The 9,584-nt window shown below is 49.0% G+C and overlaps 1 protein-coding gene across 1 annotated transcript in view; it reads left to right on the forward strand.

The window, feature by feature from the left end:
* Positions 1-9,261: 9,261 nt before the first annotated feature.
* The window catches only part of ZDHHC22 (zinc finger, DHHC-type containing 22), a 9,194-nt gene continuing 8,871 nt past the window's right edge, over positions 9,262-9,584 (forward strand). Inside the window, exon 1 of the mRNA XM_005860173.2 lies at positions 9,262-9,555. The gene's annotated coding sequence lies outside the window, so the exon portion shown is untranslated. The remainder of the gene's footprint in view (positions 9,556-9,584) is intronic.

A 9,584-nucleotide genomic window follows, 5' to 3' on the forward strand; every position in this document is an offset into this window, starting at 1 on the left:
CAGGTGCAGGACTCTCTGGGGAACTGGCCCTTGCAGAGCGGAGAAGTTCCCAGCATGACCCTGATCTAGAAGCTCTGGGACTGGGGAGTAGGGAGGGAGGAGCCAAGTGGTGGAATAGGGAACTAAGGGCAGGGGTATGAGCCTCCCTTGCTAAGGGGAGGAATGACTGCGGGAGTGTGGGGAGTGGGAGAGATGGCGGAGCCAGTGTTCCTGGAGATCAGGGATTGGAGCGTGGGGAAGCAGGCCAGGGAGCATGGGGCAGGCATCTCACGGGGGCACTTCTCTCAAGTGTCCCCCCAAATGGCAGGCCAGTTACGTGGCTCAATGCTAACATTACAGCAAGGTCATATTTTCTCCCTGCTCCAAGCTTATCCCTGAAAAGCAGAGAGTAGGGGGGAGGACAGTCACTGCTGCAAACATTTTCTTTTTAAAAAACTTATTAGGGTGACATTGATTAATAACATTGTATACATTTCTCAGGTGTACGATTCTATAACATCATCTGGGTATTGTATCGTGTGTTCACCACCCCAAGTCAAGTCTCCTTCCACCACCATTTATGCCCTCTTTCCCTCTTCTACCTCCCCCACCCCACTTTCCCTCTGGTAACCACCACACTGCTGCTTGTGTCTATGAATTTTTTTTCTTTTCTTAATCCCTTCACTTTTTGTAAACATCCTCTCGCCCCAGACATCTCCTCTGCCATCTGGCAGCCTGCTTGAAATGCTGCCGTCAGAATCTTACCTGGGACAGATAATTCATGGAGGTGTTGTGGGCTTTATGGTCAGAGAGCTATTTCCATTCCCAGAGCTGCCACCTAAGAGCCAGGGGAGCAGGGCCAACGGGCTAACAGCTCTCGGGCTCCGTGGCTTCATCTGTCAAATGGGGATGGAGTACCTGAGGTGCAGGGCTGGTGTGAGGGTGCAGTGGGAAACAGTGTCAACATGCAGTCCTCCCTCACACCCTAGGGTGCCTGAGGGCTTGAGGTCCCCTTCTTCCAGGAATAGGTAATGATCAGAGAAATGAGTGTTTTAAAAGTGGGAGAGGAGAGACAAGGTGGGACTGAAAGGACTCAGCCCCCAAGAGATGTCTCCTAAGCAAGAAAGAGAAGACCCGTCAGGAAAATACATTTAACAGCGTCCGAGGCCTCTTTGCCGAACTCACCAAGGCAACCGCCTCCTGTTCCTGCTGTGCAGCAGCTGCTGTCCCGGGGCCTCCCCCTCACTGCTCCCCTGGATTTCATTCCAGAAAGGGAGGAGGGGACAGTGCTGGGTGCGTGGGGGGTTGTGTCAGGGGTGACGGAGTGGATACTGTGGACCAGCAGGACCAGGCCTGTGGGCAGCTGAAAGCATGGGGGGTGACAGTACTGAGTGTTGGCAATGATGATAATCACAGCCAAACACAAATGTCATTTATACTCGGAGAGCAAATTACCTCATTACTGTCTTTGCATAATTATTGTTTTGTGATCTTATGGTTATTAGGTTATTTTCCTGGCTAATTTAGTCTGAGGAGACTGCTAGGTAGAGACACCCTCTGTAGGCAGATGGAACCTCATAGGCAAGATGCGGCAGAGAATTCTCATGGTTGCTTAATAACCACCCCCCTTTCCTTCCCCAGGAATTGGACCTACCTGGAATAAAGACTAATTTCTCAGCCTTCTTTCTTCTATACATAGTCATATAACTAAGTTCTAACCAATGGAAGTATCATGAGTAACTCCCAGGGAGTGTCCTTAAGCAGAGAGATTACCCCCTTGCTCAGCCTTCTTTCCTGCTTTATGCTGCTGGAAGGTTGACCTGATGGCTGGAGCTTGAGCAGCCATCTTGGACCATGAGGTGGAAGCTTCATGCTAAGAATGATGGGGAAATGATACACAAGGAGGATCAGTCCTGATATCACGAAGGGCTTTGCCAGCCCTAAACTGCCACCTCCACCATATGATGAGAACTAAACCCGAGGGATGACAGAACAGGGTACTAGAAAGGGTTTGGGTCCTTCCTGATACTGTAGAGCGACCGTATTGGCTCTGGACTTCATTTACTTGAGAGGGCAATACATGTCTACCTAATTTAAGCCACCATCACTATTGGGTTTCTTGCCCCTTCACAGCCAAACCAAATTCTATGTGAACCCATAGTGAGTTTGTTCTCTGCTTCCCTGACTTGGGCTTCCCTCAGTAGGAGAGGGGCAGGGAAGACCCCAGCTAAGCCTCTCTAGACCTTAGAGGATGTTTATAGTGGTGGGGGTCAAAGATAATATCGTCATTAAGTGGCCTGGGAAGTAGGAAGGAAGGGGACTGGGCAAGGCCTCTTTCTCCTTAGAGTCCCATAGGAATGGGATGAGGTCTGAAGATTCCGAAACAAGATGGTGACTCTGCTAACTGTATTGCCCCACCTGGGGCTATAAGCAACTGGAAGACACTGGCTCAGCCCCCAGCACATAGTAGATGCTCAATGAATATTTGTTGACTGGCTGACTTACTCTACTGGACTAAGGAGTTTGGAGCAGAGACTGAAGGGGGCCAAAGCAACCCCTGGGGATGGGGGGATGGTGGAGACCAGAAGAGAGATCCCCTAGGAGAAGATGGCTGGGGGTGGCAGATGACAAAACTGGAGTCACATGATCTGCAGTATGCCCCTGCCCCAAGAGTGCAGAATGCCCTCCCAGAGTCACCTGGGAAGTCCTGGGCAGAGGTGCTTTACAGCCAGCGGTGTATGGCCACGTTCAGGGCAGGGGTTATTCCTGAACTCTTTCCAGAACAGGAAGCTAGTTCCAGAATTACAAGGCCATTTGCCCAAGACCACGCACTAGGACACGCTGGACTTGAACCCAGGGCTTCTGATCACAAACATTACCTTCTTTGGGACAAAGGATGTAGTTGGAGATTTCTGGCTCTAATGGCTCTTTCCCTTGAAGTTCCTAGGCCAACACTAAGGCCCTTGGCATCGTTTAGAAAAGCCTTGAAGTGAAGAGGAGGTGGGACAAGGCTGGGGACGGGGTATTGGGCAACCTTTCAACAGACTGGAGGGTGGCAGACAGATGCACCCAGCACTGCAGATCGCCCAGATAGTGCATTTGCGTGGAAAAAAGTGCCCCAACCCAAGATGCTTTACCGCCATCTACTGGAAAATTGACACAATTACTATACAAATTTGTGATGATTGAAGTTTGAAAACAATGCCCCCAGGAACTGTAAAGTGCAGAGCCTGACCAACTGGGTCGGCAGCCCTAGATGCATCTTCTCTTACTTGAGAGAATAAAAAATGACAGGGTCCCTGCTGCCATGTCAGCTCAAGTCCTGCCCTCATCTTTCTTGCCTGTGGCTCATACAGAGGATCTGTAGCAATCTGTCTCCCATAGTTTTGTCACCCAGGCCCCTAAAGAGTCCATTCATTCTTCCTTCCACTCTGTGCACATACCCTGAATAGCTTCTATGGGCTAGGTTACATGCTGGATAGTGTGGGTACCACATGGACAGAACCTAGTCCCTACTCTTCCTGAGGTCACAGTCCAATGGAGGTCAAGGGTTATGGGAATGAAGTAGGGTATACTTGCCTGTCTGGATCAAGTAAAGTATGTCTATCTGTCCTGGATGATTCGGGTCCTTCACCATTTACTAGCTGTCAGCTCTTAAACATTTTCCTAAGCCTCTGGCTCCTGCCCAGTAGGATGTGGCTAATGAACCATGAGGCAACATGCTTAGTATGATGGAGCAACAAGATGGAAAGAGTCTGGGTCCCACATTATCGTGAAGCCTCTACAGTAGTCCCAGACTGGTGCCTTGAAACTTCTTTAATGTGAGAGTGAAGTAAGCTTCTATCTCCTTCTGCTCCTTTCTATCCTCTGGCCTCACCTGGCACTTTTGCAGGCCTGTTTATGTTAACTCTACTTCCCATCCTACCCCACTCCTAGTCTCCAGCAAAAAGCCCTTTCTCTCTTTGCCCCTCTTCACTGAGAAAAGGTTCTGACTGGCTAATTCATGCTAAAGTGTAAAAGATCAACAACAGCATAATACGTTACCTCTCCACAAGGAAAATGGGCTCTTTATTTCTATGTCCATGTGAGGGTTGACGGGTGAGAGGCACAGAAGGAAAAACATTGGGTGAGACTTGGGCACTGAGAGCAAGTGACCTGGATTTTGTTTCTACTGCCAGCAAGCTTTACAATCTTGGCCTGTCTTGTAACCACTCTGGGCCTCCACTTCCCCCTCCATAAAACAGGAGGAGTCAGACTCTCATTATGCAGAGCTGTTGTAAGGGTTAAATACAGCAACCAATGCGAAGGCACCTGGCCCTCTAGCAACCTGGCACATAACGGGTGTCAGTAAACATGAATCTTTATTTGGTTGAATTCTGTTTATCCACTGCTCCCTCGAGCCTATTTTTTAGAGGTCAGATATTGAAGTCTAATTTACATACAGTAACATCCACCCTTTTGAGGGGTGTAGTTCTACAATTTGGCAAACATAGTCATGTAACCACCATCACAATCAAAGTATAGATTTCCAAATAGTTCCCTCATGCCCCTTTGTCCCCCCAAAAGGTTTCTTGTTTATTCTAATATTTATTACTGAGCACTCACTGTATGCCAAGCTCTGGGCTGGGTCTAGATTACAAAAACGAAGATGACGGGTAAATCTGTGTCCTTAGGGGTTTAGAGTCTATCAGATACAAAGGGGCAATAAACAGGCCAACAGAGGTACGGACAAACAAAATCATCATAGAGGCAGTACGTGCTATGCAACAAGCAGGGTTATTTGGCTGCTGGTAGCTGAGGGACATTTCAGTGGAAAGGGCACGTGCTATTGAGATGGTATCTTTGTCATTTAAAATTCACGACAAATTCTACGACTTAAAGCTCTAATTAATTAGTTGATTGATTAATTACATAGGTAGGGAATTTGAGGCTCAGAGAGGCTAAGGAACTTGCTCAAGGTCACACAGCCAATGAATGGGAAAACAGGTCAAAGCTTACGCCAAAAGCTCATGCTTTTTTCATCACGCCACACTGCCTCTCTCCTGGGCCTCGGTCACCTCTGCTGGAACAGGGCAGGAGATGGAGGCGGGGCTGTGAGCTCTGTGTGGCCTGCTGTTCTGTGACCATAACACCATTTTAAAGAGTCCTCTAAACAGCCAAGGGCACTGCAGTGACCTCATTCTCCTGACCTCACGTCCCTCCTCCTCTAATTGAGATGTTAACCTTCCGCTCATTCCCTCCCATCCAGGACACCTGGCATTACAGGATTCTCAAGAAGACAGCTGATCACCCCCTGCACTTCCTATGACCTTCGACCTTGGTCATGAAGACATAAGCCGAGGTTGTGTCAGATGAGCGTGTACTCTTGCAGCCCCCCTCTTCTTTTCTTTCCTCTCTTCATTTCCCTCTCCTCCCGTCTGCTCCCCATCTTTTCCCTCCCCATACCTCCTCTTTCTCCCTCCTGCGTGCTTTGAGACAAAAGGGCCCGTTAATCTTGCTGCCACCACCTCTGCTAAGCTGCGCCCTGGTCCACAGGCACAGGCCTCCCCACCAGGACTGCCTGCGAGCTCCCTGGAAACCAGTGCTAATTGGTAAAGGATCACATTCATTCTTCCACAGCCTGCATGCTCCAAAGGAGGCTCTGCCAAGCCAAGCCAAGGTTTCCACCCTGAGGCATCCGTCACCAGGGAGACCGCTGGGGTTACCTGTCACCCAGTGCTGACATTCAGACCGGCTGTTTCTACCGTGACATGTGGGTTTGGATGATGGGTGAGCACCACTGCCCCCATCACATACACACTCTAGCGCCACAAGCCACAAAGTGCTTGAGAGCGTTTGATTAATGTGCTGCAGGCTTACTTATTTATATAATTTTACATAAAGATCTTACATAAAGAGAGATCTTGCAGCTCGTTTATCCTGAGGGAGTAGATTATATACCTGCTTCCTTTATGCAAGTGCCATGCCCTAGAAAATGTAAGTATCAATAAGATGTCTGCATGTTAAATCACATTTTAATTTGAATGTGGGCAAGGCTTGCAAATTAATGTGCAGCAAATCTTTGAACCTCAGTTTCCTCATAAGAAAAATGGGTTTAATCATTTTGCCCCAGCTAGTTTATGGGGCTACTGAGAGACTCATGGAATGAAATTTTAATTTTTGTGGATGTACTTCGTAAGGTTACTAAGCACTTTATTACATCAAAGTAATGTTATTGTTAAAATGAAGACATAGTTGGCCAAGTAAATTATCACCTCCAAATAGAAAATCTGCGATAATCCAATTCTCATGTACTTGATTGGCTAAGATGAAAATTACAGATATCTTTTCCAAGTCCAGGCAGGCCAGACAGCGTCTCACTAAGCCTTCTGAGACTTGGGGAGCACTTTGTGGTTGCCTCTGACTTGCTATCGGCAGTAAAGAATATCCTGTCCAAGGATGTCTATTAAAACCTTAATTTCAGGACACTGGTTAACCTTGAGACCCCATTCAGCCTTTATCCTCCACTCCCCCTGATCAATCTGAAATAAGAGCATGACAATGAAGGAAAATCCCCAGAGCCTCCTTGGGTGTGGCCCCTTGCATCTTGGAATGTTCTCCGCCCCAAACTCTTGGGAAGTTATAGGGCCAGACAGACATGTGTGGGCAGCTCCCCACCAAGGCAGACGTGGCTTGCTGCATGGAGCTCCTCTCTTTGTGCACAACATTTCGAGACAAAATGGAATGATCGCCACTTGGGAGAGAACTCATTTTATTCAAATAACACCACCAAATAGCAAGATTTATGGCACATATTTCTGGGAAAGCGCTCGACAGCAATCAGATGCCTGTCTGTATTACTGCCCCCTTGGGACAGCCTGCAGGTAGAGTCAAAGCCTAACTATGAATATATGACAAAGGCAATGGAGACTGAGGTTTATAAATTATTTTCTGACGCTGTTTGTGAAGGATGAAACTACAGTTGGTGTGGGTGGCAGCGGACTGCAAGATCAATGGCAAATGTGTCCTCACCAGACATTTCAAAGACCTTGCAACACAGCTTTTCCTCTCGGAAAGAGACCAGTATCAACTCATCCGTCAAGACACTTGAACTCAGTGTCTCTTCTGGGTAAATCATCAGGCTAGGAGATATGAAGGAACCTCCCCCCCCCCAAAAAAAAAATATTTCCAACATAGACCAAAAGCTCTCTTTTTAGTTGGAAAGAGGAGACTTTCTTGTAGATAAAGATAAGGGCCAGAAGAGAGAGAGGAAGAGAAAGAAGCTAACACTATCCAATCTCCTGTTGGGCCTGTGGCACTTAGATTACATCATCCCATCCGATCATCATCATCACAAGGTAACGTCGTCATCCCATTCTATGGATGAGCATACTGAGAACAAAGAGGTGAAGTGACTTGCTCAGGTCCCACAGCTGGTAAGTGGCAAGAAAGTGTTCATTTTTAGGCTGCCTCATTCTGATGGGGCCAGAATCAAAGTGAAGTTTTAAAATTGACCTCCCTATTGATTTTGTCAGGGGCAAGCACCAAATTTTGAAAACCAAATAACATTTGGCCATGCTTCCTCTTACTCAAATCACTCAAGGGGAGAGGGCTACTAACTCTAGCTCTGAAGCTTTAACGTCCCTTTCTGTTGATCAACTATATTTCTCAATAAATCATCGTTCCTGTCCACCCTACAGCCAGATCTCTGTCTCTTCCCTGGCTGAATGTTCCCTTCCCCCACTGACATCTTCCCACATTCATTTAGCTTCTCTCTCTCTCTCCCTCCCCTCACACACACACACCACTTCAGACACACACCTTCCCACCACACACCCATATGCAAAATAAAATTAGAAATACCACCGGAATTTCAAGGTTTTTAGGGAACAGAGATCTTCAATCAATACAGCCCAAACCAGGCTCCTCGCCTCCCGGGCCAGGTTGAGAGGCAGGCAGAGCTTGTGAAAAGGGCGCAGACAGCCATGATCTGACACAAAGCGGCTCTCAAGGAAAAAATGCCACTGTGCTTCCCCGTGAACACCCTGTGGCCACTGGAACTCACAGGGCTACCAGATCCTCAGAGGCCATCACCTGGCAAACGTGTCCAAGCTGAGTTTTTTTGTGTTTGTTTGTTTGTTTTTGCTTATACATAAGGTTTCCTGCCCCCCCCCCCTTTTATTGTAATGTACACTGATAAAATACAGAGAAAACAGTATCTCATGATTCAAAACTATAGGCTGGGCTGCCTCATTTTAAGGGATTGCTCTTGTTTTAATCAACCGGTTGAGAAAGCAAGAAACAATTATTTATTTATTATGTTTGCCTTCACCCAGAGGAGTGGAACAGGGTGAGGGTAAGGGGAGGTGAGACATGACAGCCCGGGAAACTGAAGTAGTCGTGGTGGCTCCAATATGCCTGCAGTGTTTCTAAAGCCTCTGCGTCCCTCACCCCTGCCCCCATTTGACACACCAACTGCACCCACTCTCTTGGTGTCCCTCAGCACCCACCTCAGGATAGTGGAGTCGGGAGGGGAAGGAATGGGAACAGGGAGATGGGACAGGATGCTGGGCAGATGCTCCTGGTTCAAGTTCTGTTGTCCCCCCTTCTCCCAAATGAGACCCCCCTCCCCGGGTCTCAGAGTGACGTTGGGGTGTGTAGAGGCAGAGAGAGGGTGCATTCGTTCAAATCCAGGCTCTGCCACTTACCTGCTGTGTGGCTCTGGGCATGTGGCTTAGCATCTCTGTGTCTCAACCTCCTCATCCACACAGTGGGGAACATTGAGCTTCTGCTGAGGTTAACAAAGCTGCTTTATGCTAAAAGCTTAGCACAGTGCCTGGTTCTAGAGCCCAGTAAATAGTGACACTAACTAGGCACTGATGCTCAACTAGTGCTTACCATGGGCAGGCCCTGTTTAAGGGCTTTGCGTATATTGTCATAGAATCCTCACATCTCCGTTTTACAGATGAGGAAGTGGAATCTGACGATCACACAGTAGTGATGGTGGCTGTTCAGACCCAGGGGGACAGGCTCCAGAGTCGGGGTCTCAACCCCTCTGTGACAATGACGCTGGTCTTTATGGGTGTTGCCCCTGGCAGGCTGAATTCTAAAACCCACAGGCTCCTCTCTGTCCCAGAGTGGAGAGCAGGGAGGGTTGTCAGCCACAGCGGAAAGGCAAGAGCAGATGATGGTGAGAGCATCCACATCAGGGCTGAATCCAGATCCCAGTTGTAACCGGTGGCTGAAGTCAGGCAGGGCGCCCCAGCCCACTGCAAGGGAACCAGGGGAGGGGTGGGGGGCAAGTCCCCGATGCTGAGAGGGGTGGTCAGGGAGCCGCCCCCAGAAGGGGAAGAGGGGGTTGCAGGACTGGGGGTACTCAGCTGCCATCCCCGCCGCTTCCTGGCCCCCACTCGCTGGCGCCCAAGTGGGAGGACCGCAGCTGCCCGCTGCCTCCTCCCCACACCCCCGCTACCTGCCCAGTCCCCGAAGCGAATCGTGAGAAGGCTGCGAGCCAGCGGGGCCGAGCCCACAAGTTTGCAGCCTCGGAGAGGACGAGAGCCGGCGTCCAGGGCTCCTCTTATCGGCGACCGGAGCTCGGTGAGTTCATTCCTCACCCCTCTGCGGCG

Source organism: Myotis brandtii, unplaced genomic scaffold (assembly GCF_000412655.1).
Source record: "Myotis brandtii unplaced genomic scaffold, ASM41265v1 scaffold132, whole genome shotgun sequence".
Lineage (NCBI taxonomy): Eukaryota > Metazoa > Chordata > Mammalia > Chiroptera > Vespertilionidae > Myotis > Myotis brandtii.